This window comes from Ovis canadensis, chromosome 6 (assembly GCF_042477335.2).
Source record: "Ovis canadensis isolate MfBH-ARS-UI-01 breed Bighorn chromosome 6, ARS-UI_OviCan_v2, whole genome shotgun sequence".
In the NCBI taxonomy this organism is placed as follows: domain Eukaryota; kingdom Metazoa; phylum Chordata; class Mammalia; order Artiodactyla; family Bovidae; genus Ovis; species Ovis canadensis.
In genome coordinates, this window is record NC_091250.1 from 103044165 (window position 1) to 103063533 (window position 19369).

Here is a 19369-nt window from a genome sequence, read left to right on the forward strand (position 1 = left end):
AAGCGAAGGACAAGGCTGACAGCAGCGCTCTCCCCAGACATCCTGTGCTAGAGGTGAACGACAACTTCACACAGTGAGCTGGCAGCGCGCTCTCTACCTGTTTCCCTCCACTTTAATAAAAGTAGCTTCAAGAGTGATCTGTCCCAGTCACTTCAGTTCTGCAAGAGAGAGCAAGCTCTCCCTGGCGAGGAACTCTTGTAAACCGGACAAAAAGCTGGGACTTAACAGCCGGCTCAGGGCACAACAGAGAGACAGAGAGACAGACAGAGACAGACAGAGTCAGAGAGAGAGAGAGAGAGAGAGAGAATCCAGGGAAGCGGAGGCGGCGGGTCAGGAGCCGGGTCTTCGGTCAGTTCCAGCCGGACGCGGCGCCCAGAGCCCGGGCCCCCGGGGGCGGTGCGGCCCGAGGCCCCTCCCCGCCGCCGCGATGCCCCGGCTGGTGACGCCGAGCGGCGGCCCGGAGCGGTGGGGGCCGGGCGGGCGGGCGCGAGCGAGGGCAGGGCCGGGGGGCCGGCCGAGGCCAGTCGCGGCTTTAAATATGGATCGCGGGCTCGCGCTCGTGGCACAGCCTCCGCCACCGCCGCCCTCCCGATCCACCCCCCTCCCCGGGCTCGCTCCCGAGGGGCGTCCGGGCCGGGCGCCGCCGCTGCGGTGGTAGTTACCGGCAGGAACCTCGGCGATCCCCATGAATATGCAGGAGCTGCAGAAGGCAAAGTAGAGTAGACGCCCCGCGCTCTCACACACTCACCCGCCACGCACCACGCGGGCCGTGTAGACATCTGCCCCCGCGCCCGCTCTCTCCCCTCTTTCAGGGTCCAGTCCCGCCGGCTCCGGAGACCCTCCCGCCCCCGCGCCCTCGCCCCGTCCTCGCCTCCCCCCGCCCCGGAGCGCGCACCCACCCGGACGGCTAAGTTGTGACTACTTGGGCGGGGGTGTCTCGAGCCCCGCGCCTCGCGCCGACAACTTCCCGCGGTTCGGCCCCGCCGCGCCCCGGGCCCGCGCCTCCCGGGATCCCGCGGGCTCCCGGCTTCCAGCCCCGGCGGCGCGCCGGGCAGCGCTTCGGAGGCGGCGGCAGCAGCGGCGGTGGCAGCGAAGGCGGCGGCGGCAGCGGTTGCTGCAGCCCCACACTCAACCGCCAAACTGGACGAGCGACGGAAGCCGGACCCCAGGAGGTGAGCACCCGGCCGGGGCCGGGGAAGGAGGGTCAGCTCGGGGCAGGTCCTGGAGGGGGCGCGGGCGGCCTGGGCGCGCGCGGGGAGCGAGCGAGAGAGGTCAGTTGCGGGCCGGGCATCTTCGGGGGCTGGGCGCCCGGCGGAGTGTGGAAGCAGATACCGCAGAAAAGTACTTTTTTCTTCTTGGCGTTAGAGGGGGACGTTGGATGATCCTGCTGCACCCGCATGGTCAAGCCCTCCCCCTTCCCCGACACCCCTCCGCGGCGCTCACCTGGCGTGCCTGCCCGGACTGTGGGGCCACTGTATCCCGGGGGCTGGGCTCCGGCGCAGGACACGTGTGTTCCTGCCTGGGTGAGCTTTGGTGGCCCCAGCGTGGACGGGCACCTGCCGGAGAGGGAGACATCCCCAAACACGCTCGCGGGGGAGGCCGGGAGATGGGGGCAGGGGACTTTCGGTGCCACCGGGACCTCACTGCCAGCCCGGAGACCGATCATTCACATCTCCCCCTGGCACGCCGAAAGCGGGGGTGAGTCAGGCAGATTCTCTGCAAGTGGCACACACATACACTTCTTTGCAATGGATTTGGAAAGGGGAGGTTAAACTGGAATTTCTCTTGGCCGGCGACAGTGAAGCTCTCCCTCAGGTACTGGGCACATGTGCGTCTTGGCAAGAGGAGGTGATTTCTTCTTTCTTAAGTGCATTTTACCCAGCCTTTGCCAGTCCGCTAATAAGAGTCGCCAAAGGAAGGTAGCAGTTGGGAACTACATCAGCAAACTGCAGCAAGCCCCGCAAGGAGGGAAGTTAATTAAAGAACAAAAGAATCGCAACAGCAAAAAAACCCGAACTTGACACTAAAGATGGAGAAGGAAGCCATTCTACCTCTGTTATGCCATCGTAAACCATTTTTCAGAAGAGTTCCTTGTAAAACTTCTGTTTGTTTTTTTTTTTTTCCCCACCCCTCACTCCTCAAGGCCTTACCTTCACAACGTAAATGGCCCTCAGCGAGGTCTTTCCAGACTTGACAATGAAGAGCATTTAACAGTTTTGGTTTATGTTCCTCATCTGTTTTCCCATTTCACTTCAGTGCTGGAGAAAGTTGTGGCTAATGGGAAATCGTGAACACTGGGCTGTGCCAAACACACATTGTCTCAAATCCTGGAAAGGTTCCTTTTCTGAGAGACACTGCCTTGTACCATATTTCCCCTTTTCCTTGTATCTGGGACTTGAAGTTTGAATATTACCTGAATTAAATTTAAGCATACTTTGCCCATTAGGGCTTATTTTTTCATGTTGATTTGTATAGATTGTTCACAGCAATGAGAGCAGTATCCAGTAGCTTCTTATAGCCAACATAATGTCTTTTGAAAGGTTTCTAGCTTAAGAACTCTCTTCCTTGTATCTATCACATTAGCATTTAAGTGATTTTCATGGTCATAATGGCACTTAGATTGAGGTTATTGATATAGCTTCAGTCAAAGGAAAATGTCTGCTTTTTTTTTTATAGCTTTAACAACTGAGAAAAAAACTTTTACTTTCATTTTAAAGTTAAACGTAGTGATAGGATTCTGTTCTCTTGCTATTACATCTTGAAATTCAGTAGCTTTTACTTTATCTCAGCGTCTCTGGTAAGATGACAAAAACCTGCTGCATATATGGGTAGAGAGAGGAAAGTAGTACTCTTATGAACTCATGAGGCATAGCGCATTTATCAGGGTGTGAGGGTGGGAGGGATAAGATGGGATAGTTTGATAGTTCTAGGCATGTCCACCTTTGTGAAAACAGAAAACAGACAGCTTATAGAAGATGTCTTCAAAATGAGATTTGGAGTATCATTTAATGGTTCGGGGTCATTCTGTACCCTTAGTAACATATATAAGGCACGCCAGCCAATGAAATATCCAGAATGTACTGTTTATGGTGGTGTATCTCTTTTAGTTCATTTTGTTAACATAAAGGACTCTATGAATGTTTTGTTATTATTTTCATCTTTTAAAGGATTAGAATATATTTTGGGTTTACAACCATGTGTGAAAGCACTACAGTGAAATACTACAGGGAATTTTTTCTCATATTTAGAGAAAAAATGTGATAGAAATGGGTAACCTTTGGGACAAATTCCAGCACACTCTGCTGGTAATTTCATTTTTCACTGAGCTCTGGCAAGTATAATTTTCAGGTTCTGATCCCTCGTTCTGATAACAAGATCAATCGTTTGGCCATGGCTTACATCTTAAAGAAAACACAACACTTAAGGAAAGGAAATACACATTAGTTGGTGAATCACGTAGATAATCAGGTTTCTCCGCCTGCCTCTGAGGGCGCTGCAGTCCGCGAGGACTAGTGTTGTTAGTCCTGTGAGAATTCACTGCTACTTAAGTGTGCCAATACACATCATCTGCTTGTTTCCTGGAGCATTTTTTGTGTTCGTTTTTAATGTGAATGAAAGCCGAGACTGGAGTTGATAGGTATGAAGATTGGAAGTGGAAAGAACAAACTCAGAAGAGAAAAATGTAGTAATGATGAAAGTTTTAAGGGGTTTTTCCTTTATATAGTTGAATGAAAAGAATCAGGGTACATGATTTGATGGGACAGAGGAAGCTGTGAGCGGAACACGTATCTAGGTTCTCACTGTGGCTGCAGTTTCTGAGGCCAACCTGTGAATTATGAAATTTATCTGTGTTGGGGAGGGCCATTTAGCAAAACACATAGTTTAGGAACATCCAGAAAGTCCGTAAGACTTTACGAAACTAGATCTTGCTACTTTCAGTCAGGGATTTTTCACATAATGTAGGAATTTGAAAGAAGGGAAGGAATAATGTTTCATTCATACAAGATCAGGGCTAAGTTGTATTTCACATACATGTTTGCCTTTCTCCCAATAGCTAAGAGTTTGACTTATGTCACAAATAGAAAATATGCTGCTGTCCTTCTAACATTAATGTGATATTTTATATCCCCTGTAGTGCACACTGTTAGCTATTTTTCCAGCGGTGAAGATGGATTTTTCTAACCCACCATTTTCCTCAGGTCTTTCGTCCGATGCACATTACACAGCACACAGGCACACGCACAGGTGCACGAGGAGTACTCATTTGTAGAGGTGGCCGATTTTATTTTATCTGAAGCTGTATTTATGACTGTCATAATGATTTTGTGGCAATGACTTTTATTGCATTTTTCTAGTCTCTGCAGTGGAATGGCATTTCCAACAGGGCATCAAAAGGACAGCCAGCTATGAAATATGATGGATTTATTTACCTGCTGTGACAAAGAAGAGAGAAAACTTTTTCTTCCAATCTTCTTCATGATGTTCATAATTTCACCCTCAATGATATGGTCTTATTTGCCTTTGGATTAAGTTATGTGTTCGAAAAAATGGAGATAGACCTCATCATGGTGAAACCCTGTACATCTATAGTTGTTTCTAGAAGCCAAAGCATCATCTTTTTATGCAAATTAAGTAGATGTAAGGGATTATCATGCTTGTTTAAAAGATAAGGAAGCCAAGGCACAGGGAACTTTGTATGCTTTTCTTAAACTAAGCGGAAGGTTATTGGTTGAGGTGGGAATGAACATTTCATCTTTGAACTACTGATAGCTGTTTCTGAAATGACTGTCCTCAAATGAGTGTTGTTTTAGTCACAGTTTTTAAGATACTAAAGCAGATAAATGTTGATCCTGATGTAAGGTGAGAGTTTCTGTTCTTTGTTTATCATTCTGTGTAGTGGATGCACACACCCGGCTCGTCTTTATTTCAGGACCTGCAGTGCCCATGGGTGACTGTTTTCAGTTTGTGTGCCCCAGTTCTAGCTCCGGTCTTGAGAGCTAACTTTTATTTTTCATGGAGAATGAGTACAGAAAGAAGTTACATAAATTAAGATGTAAAAGGATTTTACAAGTAGTATTTCAGGTTTTTGTTTTTTTTTTTACATTGTGGATTACTGTGTAGAAAGAGACTTTGTCTGTTGCACTTGAGTTTCTGTTTTGGAAACCTTAAAGATTTAAATAAAACTTGCAGTATACTTTTTGGGAGGATTTAAAAAATCAAAGTTAATAAAAATACAAAATGAGAAAGGAATATATTCTTTGAAACTGATAGGGTGTTCTGTGAATGACACAGTTAGCAAAGCTGTTCGTAATGTCTTGGATAAGAAGTTAGCAGTTCTTTTCTTTTTTATAAATGTATTCACTAGTGATATTCTCTTATACTATTTGCAAGTAAGTAAACTCTTGGATCTGGAATTTTATGTTGGTTGATTGTAGATTTAGCCTAGAGACCTAGTATTCATGGGTAGAGCCCAGTGGAAAAATGAAAGTGTTAGTAGCTCAGTCATGTCTGCCTCTTTGCGACCCCATGGACTGTAGCCCACCAGGCTCCTCTGTCCACAGAGTTCTCCAGGCCAGAATACTGGAGTGGGTGGCCATTCCCTTCTGCAGGCGATCTTCCTGAGCCAGGGATCAAACTGGGGTTTCCTGGGTTGTTGTTGTTCTGTCGCTCAGTTGTGTCTGGCTATTTGTGACCCCGTGGACTAAAGCACTGCAGGTTTCCCCATCCTTCACCATCTCCCGGACCTTGCTCAAACTCATGTGCATTGAGTCAGTGATGTCATCCAACCATCTTGTCCTCTGTCATCCCCTTCTCCTCCTGCTGGGTTACAGACTGATTCTTTACTAGACATTTGAGCCACCAGGAAAGCTGTAGAACCCAGGAACATCTCCATCTTTCGGTAAGTCCTGTAGCTGGCATATTCGTCAGCAAAACAGCCTCTAAGCAGGCTAAACAGAGGTTAAAAAGAAAGACCTACATTAAAGAGGATTCACTTTACTCATAGGAGATCCCTCGCATGAGTGCCTGTTCACATGCAGTGTGGCTGATTATAACATTTCTAGCCCTGTGGTAAATAGTAAACTACAGATTGGAAGATAGAAATGGCTTGGTACTGGCAGCTGCATGGATAACATTGAAAAGTCCCCGAGAACAGCTTGGTAGTCAAGGAAGAGATTGACTAAGAGCTAAGAGACGTGAGAATGAAAAGAAGCTTGGTGGTTGAGGACTGTTTCCACCATCCTGATAACATCACTTCATACGTTTCCTTCCCCCTCCTCCCTTTCTCCTTTCTTTCTTTCTTCTTCCTTTCTGTATGCTTTTATGGAAATATAACGTGTATAGAAAAGTATGTTGTTGTTTAGTTGTTAAGTCGTGTCCAACTCTTTGCAACCTGCCAGGCTTCTCTGTCTGTGGGATTCTTCAGGCAAGAATACTGGAGTGGGTTGCCATTTCTTTCTCTAGGGGATCTTCCTGACCCGGAGATTAAACCTACGTCTGTTGCATTGACAAGCGGATTCTTTACCAGGGAAAAGTATGGTATAGAAAAGTATGCGTGTCATTAAATGATACAGAATGGGAAAGACTAGATATCTCTTCAAGAAAATTAGAGATACCAAGGGAATATTTCATGCAAAGATGGGCTTGATAAAGGACAGAAATGGTATGGACCTAACAGAAGCAGAAGATATTAAGAAGAGGTGGCAAGAATACACAGAAGAACTGTACAAAAAAGATCTTTCACGACCCAGATAATCATGATGGTGTGATCAGTCATCTAGAGCCAGACATCCTGGAATGTGAAGTCAGGTGGGCCTTAGAAAGCATCACTATGAACAAAGCTAGTGGAGGTGGTGGAATTTCAGTTGAGCTGTTTCAAATCCTGAAAGATGATGCTGTGAAAGTGCTGCACTCAATATGCCAGCAAATTTGGAAAACTCAGTAGTGGCCACAGGACTGGAAAAGGTCAGTTTTCATTCCAATCCCAAAGAAAGGCAATGCCAGAGAATGCTCAAACTACCACACAGTTGCACTCATCTCACATGCTAGTAAAGTAATGCTCAAAATTCTCCAAGCCAGGCTTCAGCAATACGTGAACTGTGAACTTTCTGATGTTCAAGCTCGTTTTAGAAAAGGCAGAGGAACCAGAGATCAAATTGCCAACATCTGCTCGATCATGGAAAAAGCAAGAGAGTTCCAGAAAAACATCTATTTCTGCTTTATTGACTATGCCAAAGCCTTTGACTGTGTGGATCACAATAAACTGTGGAAAATTCTGAAAAAGATGGGAATACCAGACCACCTGACTTGCCTCTTGAGAAATCTATATGCAGGTCAGGAAGCAACAGTTAGAACTGGACATGGAACAACAGACTGGTTCCGAATAGGAAAAGGAGTACGTCAAGGCTGTATATTGTCACCCTGCTTATTTAACTTCTATGCACAATACGTCATGAGAAACGCTGGACTGGAAGAAACACAAGCTGGAATCAAGATTGCTGGGAGAAATATATATCAATAACCTCAGATATGCAGATGACACCACCCTTATGGCAGAAAGTGAAGACGAACTAAAAAGCCTCTTGATGAAGGTGAAAGAGGGGAGTGAAAAAGTTGGCTTAAAGCTCGACATTCAGAAAACGAAGATCATGGCACCTGGTCCCATCACTTCATGGCAAATAGATGGGGAAACAGTGGAAACAGTGTCAGACTTTATTTTTGGGGGCTCCAAAATCACTGCAGATGGTGATTGCAGTCATGAAATTGAAAGACACTTACTTCTTGGAAGAAAAGTTATGACCAACCTAGATAGCATATTCAAAAGCAGAGACATTACTTTGCCGACTAAGGTCCGTCTAGTCAAGGCTATGGTTTTTCCTGTGGTCATGTATGGATGTGAGAGTTGAACTGTGAAGAAGGCAGAGCGCCGAAGAATTGATGCTTTTGAACTGTGGTGCTGGAGAAGACTCCTGAGAGTCCCTTGGACTGCAAAGAGATCCAAGCAGTCCATTCTGAAGGAGATCAACCCTGGGATTTCTTTGGAAGGAATGATGCTAAAGCTGAAACTCCAGTACTTTGGCCACCTCATGTGAAGAGTTGACTCATTGGAAAAGACTCTGATGCTGGGAGGGATTGAGGGCAGGAGGAGAAGGGGACGACCGAGGATGAGATGGCTGGATGGCATCATGGACTCGATGGACGTGAGTCTGAGTGAACTCCGGGAGTTGGTGATGGACAGGGAGGCCTGGCGTGCTGCGATTCATGGGGTTGCAAAGAGTCGGATACAACTGAGCAACTGAAGTGAACTGAAACAGTTCGGTGGTTTACCTAAGTGAATAGACCCCTGGGCATCAGCACCAAAGGCCAAGACATAGACCATTGTCAGCAGCCAGAAGCCCCACTCTTCTCCCCGCCAAGGGTAGCTTCCATCCTGAAGTCCCTTCTGGACTGCAGGTTGCTTTTACCTGTTACTGAACTTTCTACCAGAATACATGTTCTGTATCCTTTTGCCTCACTTCTTTTGCTCAGTGTTATGTGTGTGAGGTTCATTCTTGTTTTCCGATTTGGAACAGTTTCTCATTTTACTGTCGTGTTTCATTTTATGAGAAGGCCACATTTATTTATCCATTTCACTCCTGATGGACATTTGAGTTTTTTTCCCCCAGTTTTTGGTTATTATGAAAAGCAGTGCTCTGAGCATTGTTACATATGTCTTTTAGTACGGATAGGAATTTGGGATGTGTGTTATGAGTTGAATTGTTGAGCCAGTCTTAGTAGATAGTGTTATCAGAATCTAATGGTAGATTTGGCGGCCCCATATCCTTAAAAACAGCTATTGTTATCTCTCTGTTTAATTTTACCCATGCTAGTAGATATGTAGTGGTATCACTTTAATTTGCATTTCCTGGAGTACCTTTTGTACTTTTTAATATGTTTATTGGCTTTATTTTTCTTCTATGAAGTTCTAGTTCAAGGTTTTGACTTAGGAGTTTCTGTCCAGTATATTATCCCAAGTAAGAAACATTTTAGGACTTGGCGAGTAAACCTACGTCATTTGTCTAGAAAGCTCAGCTAACCAGGCAGACTCATTTCACCAGTGTTTTTATATAATAATAAATGGGTGAAAAGATTAGGGCAGTTTTTTTTAAGTAAAAATGAGTTTATTCAGAGAGAGATACATTCCATAGGCAGCATGTGGCCATCTCAGAAGATGAGAGGGGCTCCAGAGCCCAGGAGGTATGGGGTTGTTGGTTTTTATGGGCTGGGTAATTTTATAGGCTAACAAGTGGGAGGAGATTTCATCTATTTTGGGGAATGGGCGAGGATTTCCAGGAATTGGGCCACAGCCCACATTTTGGCCCTTTATGGACTATCATGGCCCCTGTGAGTGTGCCCTTTAACATGTGCTAATGTATTAGATGAGCATATACTTAGCATGTCTTTGGGGAAGTAGAGTCTTACAACATCTTGGGCCTACTTGGTTCTGAACAGTTTTTTGTAGTATCTTGTTTGATTAGAAATATTCGAACTTGTACACACCCTAGTCTGGATCTGTAAAACTTTTTCCTTAAAAGCTTTAACAATTCAAAACCGTACAGAATATATCCTCTGTGGCCACCATGAAAGCAGAGCATCTCGTAATGTGGTACTGCCCAGCGACTGATGGAAATGTACATTTGGAAGGTATGAATGAGCTGGAGACCCAGCTCTATTACTTATAAGTTACTTGATTTGGAGAATTTAGAAAATCATCGAGATCTCTTATTTTTTCGTTATTATTAAAATGGCTGTAAAACCGAATTCATTAGAGCTATTACGGAAGACAATGGAGGTGTTATTTATAAAGCTTTCTTCAAAACTGTAAATGGCCAAACATATTTTAGTTATTTCATTATTGTTGTGTTCTAAGCATACCTTACTCTTGAATTGTGCCACCAATGAGAACAGTTCCTGACACAGTAATAGATGCTTGTTTGCTGAATGAATGAACTACACACTTAAGCAGTCTTTTTGAGCTGTTAACTCTGCATGCTTCACACTGTGCTTTTACATTTTTTTTTCCTCTAGGACTTTTACTTTTTATTGCTAAAGCTGAGCAGGTAACAGGGTTTATTAAACATCAGCTTGAAAAAGTGAGTCTAATAGCCAGCAGTTTGAGATCACCCGTTTCACTGTATAGCTCATATCAAATTTATGCCCCCAAGTAACATACACAGGACTGGGAAAACCCTCGAAAATGATTAAAGTGCTCTTCACCCTATGGGTGAGCCCTCAGAGCTTACACACTGAATATTTTTTGCTTCTATAATTAGAACGCTGGCCAACAATTTTCAAATTTAAAATCTTGTAGTGGGTTTTCCACTGCTGATACCCTGGTAACCATGTTTCGTGAAAAATTGAATATTTAAAGATGAACAATCTGATGACTGGAGCTTGTAGAGAGCCTCTTCTGCTTAGTATGGATAAGATCATTCTCAGATATGTTAATTATAATGTCAGAAGCAAACTTGCAGCATATACTTTATAAACTCTTGTGTAAAGCAGTGATTCCTAATCCTTTGAAAGGTCTGACTCTCAACTATTGGTTTGACTTTCTGACCCTCTTTTTTTCTTCATCTGAAAAGGAGTTTAATGCCTATTTTTATGTTTAAATGAAATAGAACGAGAATTTGCATAATCTTTATTTTGGAGAATTACATGATAAACAATAGAAGGTATCCCTTTGTAAAACCAGACTTTCAGCAGAAGGAACTTGGAATTTGATGTGTAAATCTTGTTAGATTTTCTTACCCAAAGGCTAAATTTTCTTTTTTCTCATATTTGAATCTTTTCCTTTTCTTTTGAAAGCTGGTGGTGGTAGTGTTGGCTGGTTGGCTTTTGTCATTTAAGTGAAACTGTTTTGTGATTCTCAGAGTACTGAGTATGTAACACATATTGCTTCAGAATAACGCAAGTTAGTCTATATTTTATGAGGACATTTACATTTTAGGTAGCATCCCTCATATGTGCTTGACCCGAATGTGGCTGCTTTAGGGTGATTTACTGGAAAAATGGAATCATCTGGAATAACAAGACAGCTTTTGTTTTCTTGTTACAGACATAATGCTATGGAAAATTGAAATAAATACAAGGGGTAATTATGGTCTGCCTTGTTAAACTACTATTTTACAAATAGTGAATTTCAGAAAGCCTCATCTTCTGTTCTGGGTGATTTCATTCCTGTAAGAAGTTAAAGTGGGTCTTTTAAAAACAAAAAGCACCCAGGCATGTCTGGTTATTGCTGTGTTAAATGCTAGATGCAAGGTTCCTCTCTTTTGTGTCTACTCAGCACTTGTGACTTTTAAAAGACATTGACGCTGTGGATTTAGGGAACAGCAACTATTTAAAGAGCAGGATCATGACAATGATAATATCTAAACTGATGTCCCATGAGAGTGAAGTGAGATTAGCTCTTCCATTTCTCCTGCTCTTCAGCATGGAAATATGTTGTCTCTAATGGTCTGATGGGGAGATTCTTTTTTTTTTCAATTTTTTTGATGTGTACACACTGCTATATTTACTTATTTATTATATATTCTAAAAATTTATTTTTGGCTTTGGTGGTTCTTTCTTGCAGCACGCAAGCTTTCTCTAGTTGCAGAGGGAGGGAGCTACCCTCTAGCTGCAGTGCTTATGTTTCTTGTTGCAGTGGCTTCTCTTGCTACGGGAGCACAGGCTCTAGGTGTATGCGCTTCAGTAGTGGCAACTTGCAGGCTCTAGGGTGCAGGGGGCTTCTGTAGTTGTAGCATCATTTTCGTGGCTTGCAGGCTCTAGAGTGTGCAAGCATAAGTAAGGGTGGCGTGCAGGCTCAGTAGTTGTGGTGCTGGGACTTAGTTGCTCTGCAGCATGTGGAATCTTATAGGATCGAACCCATGTTCCCTGCATTGGCAGGTGGGTTCTTACCACTGTGCCACCAGGGAAGTCCCTGGAGGTTCTTAATGTCTTTAACACAAGGCAGGCTTTGGTACTTTCTACCCCAGACTGAGCATGAATGAAGTTCTGAAAGTGTTATTTGTGAAACTTGTTAGTTCAGAGTGAGGATGGAGTGCGATCTTCAGCAGGGCAGTTTGATTGGACCTTGTGTGGCTGGCTGCCCTCCTAGAACCCTCCCCTCGAGTGTTGCATGTCGACTGCAGCTGCAGCTGCATCCTGGAGCTGCTGCAGAAATGTCTTCATTCCTTTGACCTCTAGAGACGTGTCCTTAGGAATATGAGATGAGTACTCCTGATGTTAGCAGAGAGTAGGGCTTCGTGGCAGGAGATGGCTAGCGTACTGATTACAATCGCTTTTAGAAAATTGCTGAGTGTTAACAGGTTGAGAAGAAAGACAGCTCACACATTTGCAGTTTTACAAGTTGAACTGCTTTGCCAGGGAAAAGAGAGAAGGCAGATAGGAAGCATCTCAAAAGATTTAGATAAATGAGATCAGATAATTCCCCTTGAAAAGCACATTAAGATATGAAACTAAAACATCCATCCAGAAACAGAAGAAAATATTATTCCAGTACTCACACTTTTTATTGCCAAAACGTTCAGCAGTGAATTGAACACTAATTGATCCCTTTATTGCCTACTGCTCTGCACTGCCTTTGGTTTCATATGTGTTCTTGTTGTCTTTGTACACTTTCTGCCTCCTCACTGTGAGAACTGTGTCGGAGTAGCTTCCGTGGTCCTCACAGTGGATAGCATATTTTGTAGTGAAAATACTTACTTAGTGGAATGATAATTAGTCACTTAAAAAATCTGGACAGACCAGTCAGAGATGACCAATCATTCCACTCAAATTTAATCTGAAGTCTATTTCTTCTAGAGAAATTCCTCCACTGTAGTATCAATAGTTTTGATCATTGCTATTTGGTCTTTCAAATATTTCTCGTGAAATGTGTTGTCATGAAGTTTGGAATCCAGTAACTTTGGGGATGAAACTTTTGTTATTAGAGTTTGTGATGTTTTTATATTTTATAGTTCCTTGGAAAAATTACCTAACCTTTTTATTTAGATAGGACTCTATTTTATCTAGTCTCTGAATTGGATGCAGTTTTATACACTAATTTCTTGAAAGTAAAAAATGAATTGTTAGCACTTAAACCTTTTTGTTTTGAAATAATTGTAGGCTCACAGGAAATTAGAAAAATATAGTCCAGTTTTTACTTAGCTTTCACCCAGCTTACCCCAATGAGCAATGCTTTTAAGATTTCTAAAGAGGCATTTACCTAAAAAAGTTTATAAGGAATAGTAATTTTTATGCCTTCTCTGAAGAATATATAGAGAAGGTATTGTAAAAACAAAACAAAACACGGTGAAATGAAGCACACGGAGAACTTTCGGGGTCAGTTCAGCCACTCAGTTGTGTCCGACTCTTTTCAGCCCCATGGACTGCAGCATGCCAGGCTTCCCTGTCCATCATCAACTCCCAGAGCCTGCTCAAACTCATGTCCATCAAGTTGGTGATGCCATCCAACCATCTCATCCTCTGTTGTCCCCTTCTCCTCCTGCCTTCAGTCTTTCCCAGAATTAGGGTCTTTTCCAGTGAGTCAGTTCTTCGCATCAGGTGGCTGAAGTATTGGAATTTCAGCGTCAGCATCTGTCCTTCCAATGAATATTCAGGACTGATTTCCTTTAGGATGGACTGGTTGGATCTCCTTACAGTCCAAGGGACTCTCAAGAGTCTTCTCCAACACCACAGTTCAAAAGCATAAGTTCTTTGGCGCCCAGATACTTTCTGAGTATCATTTGACAAACCTGAATGGGTGCCTCCTGTGGTAGGTGACGGGGGAGTCATTCATTCACTTAGGTATCCACGTCTGTGAATTTGGTGTTTGCCTCACTCAGATCATTCCTTTATACTGTACTGAACTAGGAGTTTAAAATCCAGATGTTGTTCTCATAAAATCTTTGGAAGATATAACACAAATAAAAGTGAGGGAAAGTAAAACTTCTTTATGGTGTAGCTCTTAGGGCGTTGTGATAATACTGGGCTTTATATAAAGGTAAGAGAATATCATTACTATATATATCTGTGTATTATTCGATGTATATTATTTGCCTTATAGTATGTGTGCCTTATAATAGGAGCTAATGCCCAATATATTGAGACATTAGAGAACCTGTGTTTTATTTTTGTTTGTTTATTTGGCTGTGTCGGGTCTTAGTTGTGCCATGTGGGATCTTTTGTTGTGACATACAGGCTCTTTAGTTGAGGCATTTGAATTTAGTTGCTCTGTGCCATGTGGGAACTTAATTCCCCAACCAGGGATCGAGTCTGTGTCCCTTGCATGGCAAGGCAGATTCTTTATCACTGGACCGCTGGAGAAGCCCCAGATGTTTTCCTTATTGCGTGTAAATGATATATCCAGTGAAATCTCAAGAATTTCACTATTCTTTGGTGTATTGATAAATATTGCATTTGAGCACATATTTGAGTTCAGTTATCACCTCCTAGGACTTCCCTGGTAGCTCAGATGGTAAAGAATCTGCCTCCAATGCTGGAGGCTTAGATTTGATCCCTGGGTCCTGAAGATCCCCTGGAGAAGGGAATGGCTATCCACTCTGGTATTCTTGCCTGGCGACCTCCATGGACAGAGAAGCCTCACGAGCCACAGTTCATGGGATCACAAAGAGTTGGATGGACATGACTGAGTGACTAACACACACACACTCATCACCTCCTAATAGGGATCTTTTCATGCTGAATGTCTGTGTTCATCCATGTGTCTGAACCTTGTGAAGTTTTCCTACATGGCTCCCTTGAAGGTTTGTTCTTGCACCTCAAGACAGACATACCTGGGAAAGGTCTAGAGAAATGCACTGCATATCATGAGAGTAGGGAGGTGTCTTTAAATCGATATGAATGCTGTAGTCTTGAACAGGGAAGTCTGAAAGGAGACCTCACCTTCATCTGAGTCCAAGTCTAAGGAAAGTCGTGAATTCTCTGCCGCAAATCCAAGAACAGCAGTGCTAGGAAGACAACATACAACTGAGAGACATGGGTTTCACATAAAAGAAGAGTTTAAATTTATGTAATAGGTATTTCTGTGAGCAGCATTTTACCCCAGGAGGAGAAATGGGCTTTTCAAGAGGCCCAGAATAAATCTTTAGGTAGATGAAGTAATTTGTACAATTTAAAAGAAAAGATGGATATGTTTGATCTGGAGATCTCTTTGGACAGGCTTCTGTCTTGACTCAGCTCTGTCACAACCCTTTGTGTGAATCACCTTTCATTTTGTAGAATGATTTCTTGCTCTTTGAGGTCTCTGTCAGATGTCACTGAAGGGTGGTCTGGGGGATCGTGGGTCTGGCCTCACATGACATTTCCTATAAAGTTTACCTGCTTCATCTGGTCTTATCTTAGCTCTTGACCTTGACCGGAAGGTACTAGTGTAAGTGCATTGTTTTACTTGAAGCTATAAAATGATCACATCATTTAACACTCCCTGTAAAATTTCCCTAAATCAAGTCCACACCTTGCTGCTGAGAAAATCAAATTGGGTGTTTCTGAATAATTAAAACCAACACTTTTGGTTCAGGGTTTGTTTGGGATAATTTCATTACTCTAAAAGAGTTTGCTCTCCTAACTAAGAGAAATTTATTTTGTAGATTTAAAAATAAGTGAGTTGGATACCCTAGATGTCATATTGTATCCACAGATTAAATAGCTTGGGAAGTCCAGTGCCATGTATTCCTGTTTGACCCACAGCTCTTAGCTTCTGTGATGGAAGGACTCTTGTATAAGGATTTGAATAATACTGTGTCCTTTATATAAAAACCAAAGTGGCAGAAAAAACCAGGCTCAAGGAAGTGGCCCAGGCTTTAAGCAGGTGGCTGCTTGAATAAGGAGCTGGTGGCATAACTTCTCAGTCTTATTGAGACAGTGAAGGTTTCAGTTCTAGGGTGGGTATCGAGGGATACGGGATCTAACAGGGCCCTGATGACTTGGGGAGCAGTGACGGCAGGGTGTGAATGCCTGAAGGTACCATGGATCCCAGTCTGTGGAATCAAGGGAGGGGAAGTCATGTTTTGGGAAGCCCATCTCTGGGAAATAAAGCTCTGTCTGCTTAAACTGCAGGAGTGATCTATTTATCTACTGTCATTACAGTATGAAGTATTCACTTTAATTGAATTTTCTGATAAGCATCCAGTTAAAATTGTCTTAAAATATGTTTCTGATGTATATCATTCTAAAATGAATTGCACACACTTATCTCCTTTCTTAGCAATCTGAAAGGTTGTTGTTGAATTACGACGCCTGGATTCTTGGCCCCCGGAGAAGAATTCAATCCGGGGCCAAAGATGAGGCTTGATCGCTCAGAGCTTTTGTGTAAAAATGTCTGACACTTGCAGGCTATTTCCTCCATTTGGAGACCCCTGGCCTTCCTGTCTGTTACCCTCTCAAATCTATTGAAAATAATTTCCCCTTTTGTTCATTTCTCATGGTCTTTATACAGTTCAGCAGTGCTCTTTGGGCTGGGGGTGTGTGGAGCTATTGCTCCTGCGCCAAGTGTTCTCATATTGCTGTGCTTTAAATGTTCTTTTGCTTATCTTTTATGTTGTAAAGAGGATGTCTGAGCTATGTCTGAACAAGGATTAAGGGTTTTGCTACTTGCTTTCATGGTGGGCAGTGACCCTCAAAGTCTGTGTTCTCATGAATTGAGCATGTTTGAGCATGTTGAACAGTTTTTTTGTTGCTGTTGTTTTGGTTTGGTTTCTTTGGCAGTGCCACATGGCATGTGGAATCTTAGTTCCCCACCCGGAGATCGAACCCACACCCCATGCATTAAAAGTGCAGCGTTCTGAACACTGGACCACAAGCAAAGTCCAGAGAGGGCCATGATGGGGACTGTGCCCTAACAATGAGGCCTTAGCTGTATTGAGAGAGAGACTGTAAGATAGAGTGGAAGGACCCACTTCCATGAGGGAGTCTGAGAAGCATAGGCCAGGGAGGTCTGCTTCAACCAGGTAGCAAAGTAGGGCTCTGGGGTGATGGAGCCTGAGGTGGTGGCTGTGTCTTCCTCAAAGGTTTCGAGAATTAGGAGACCAGGAGAGAGGATTCTGGGCAGAATACTGGCATTCTCCAGTAGTCAGTGGCCTTCAGTGAAGAGGCCTGAGTAGACAGTCATCAAAGGATTGATGGTGAGCACGGCTGACAGACCCCAGAAGTGAGGGAAGGTTGCGGAGATCCAGCAGTCCTGCGGCAAATTTCGGTTCTTGCTAGCGAGACCTCTTTGTGCCTACAGGTTCCGGAGCCTGTGGAAACACCCGTGGAGCTTGTTTTCTGAATCTACCTTACCGTCAGGATTTCAGTGTACTGTTTATGGGCATGGACTCTGGAGCCAGAGTGCCTGGACTTGAGTCCTAGGACGGTCTTAGGTTGGTTCTTGGAAAGCAGGTTCTGATTGGGCGGGATGTTTATTGGGGCTTATATACCTGTGAAGGAGTGAAGGAAGTTGGATGGGGCAGGAGGAGGAGGTGAAGTCGAGATGATGGCAGCCAAGGCCTCTGCTGATCCCCTTGGGAGTTCCGGAGCTGAGCAGACCCTTCAGAGTTGTCTTGTCTCGAGGTAAGGGAGCCAGGCCTTTCTACCCCATGTTGGCCAGTCGTGAGATGGGGGCTGTCCTTGGACAGGGCCGTGACCTTGGCTCAGGTGACTCTCTGGAGTAAGGCTGAGCTGAGCATTATCAGTTACCCAGCATTCCCACTGGGGAAGCCCCTCCTTTGTGAGGAGGAGAGCTGGGTAGTGCAGCCCAGACCCCAAATCCTTAGTGCTCCAGCTCTTCATCTGAACCTCCCTCCTTTAATTCCAAGGCTCTTAAGTGAGTTAATAAATGTGAAATGCTGAGAAGGGTCTGTAACACACTGTGAGAATGATTTAGGTGTTAGTTATTATCGTCATCCATAACTTTTTCAGCTCTACATTTCCCTTATAATATGGTTCTTTTAGTACAATATGAGTTTAAAAGATAATGCTCTTTATTAATTTTTTTCTTGATTTTCCTTGCAAGAGGAAAAATCTGACAATATCCTTGTGAGAAAAATAATTTAGCGTGATATGTATCTTAGTATTCGCAGTTTTAATTTTTACCAGAAGAAAGGAGCAAAGGAGATAATCCCTGATGATGAAATTTGAAGGATTTGGACATATGGTGAATGAAATTTTTAGGTAGGTGTGTGTGTTAGTTTTAGCCTCTCTCAAAGTAACTTAGGTAAGGACCTTCCAAGAATAGGGGACATGGACTCACTGCTGCTATTGTGTTGGGGAGTGGCTGGATAAGGCAGTTCATGGCCAGGTGATAGTGTCCATCTCAGAAGGTCACCAGGCTTCACAGGTGGCTCAGTGGTGAGGAATTTGCCTATAAATGCAAGAGACGCGAGTTCAGTCCCTGGTTTGGGAAGATTCCCTGGAGGAGGAAGTTGTGACCCACTCCAGTAGTCCTGCCTGCAGAATCCCATGGACAGAGGAGCCTGGTGGGCTACAGTCAGTGGGGTTGCCAAGAGTCAGACACGACTGAGTACGCACACCTTCACACAGAAGGTCACCAGAGTCTTGCTCTTTGTCTTTCCTGTCACTCTGGTTCTAGATCCGAACATTACAACACAATCAGTAAATACAGCATTACCACTTAATTAAATTGCTTCATTTCTTAAACATTTCAGAATCGTTCTTTTCAACAGTCCAGTATTTAAGTTTCATAAATATAGAGCAGATCACCTGAAGTGTTTTCAAAATTTGGTTTTGATTCAAAATAATGTTCTCATGGAGGCTCAGTCCCTGCCAGTTCATTTCTCAGTCACTTGGGAACATACTTAATTCCTTTGGACAGTTTCTATCTTCTTCATATTTGTATGGATGGAAAACATTGCACTTGAAATTACTTACTTCCCCTCCACCCCAACACCCTCAGGCAATTATAAGTAAATTGTTTATTTTTAAGAAACTGTCCGGTTGCCCTGTTAACATTGAAACAGAGATAGCTAACCATGTCTGCCACAAAACACTTCTTTAAGACATAAACTGTGCCCCTTTCTTCTGTTTGCACCGGTAGTCCACTGTTGGCATATCTTATTAAAGCTGGCAGAGCAGAGGAGGAAATACTGTGATACTTCCTCTGAAGGAATTTTTTTTTTAAAAAGGCCTTCCTTGGATTCACTTTCTTTCCTAGTTTGCAATTGTTTGAAAGTATTCTCAGTTTCTTTAAAATAAATGACTGTATTAGGAGTGAACCATGAAAAATCGTTTGTCTGCCTTTTTATTACACAATGATCCATAGAAGTTGAAGATTATATGGAATGCACAGTAAATATCAAGCTGAGTCAATGAGAAAATTTGTCTTTCGGTG

At 43.4% G+C, this 19369-nt stretch overlaps 1 protein-coding gene across 2 annotated transcripts in view; it reads left to right on the forward strand.

Annotated features, from left to right (window-relative positions):
• Window positions 1-438: 438 nt before the first annotated feature.
• The window catches only part of SLC4A4 (solute carrier family 4 member 4), a 370094-nt gene continuing 351163 nt past the window's right edge, over window positions 439-19369 (forward strand). For both annotated transcript variants that reach the window (XM_069594319.1, XM_069594322.1), the window contains exon 1: window positions 439-1172. The gene's annotated coding sequence lies outside the window, so the exon portion shown is untranslated. The remainder of the gene's footprint in view (window positions 1173-19369) is intronic.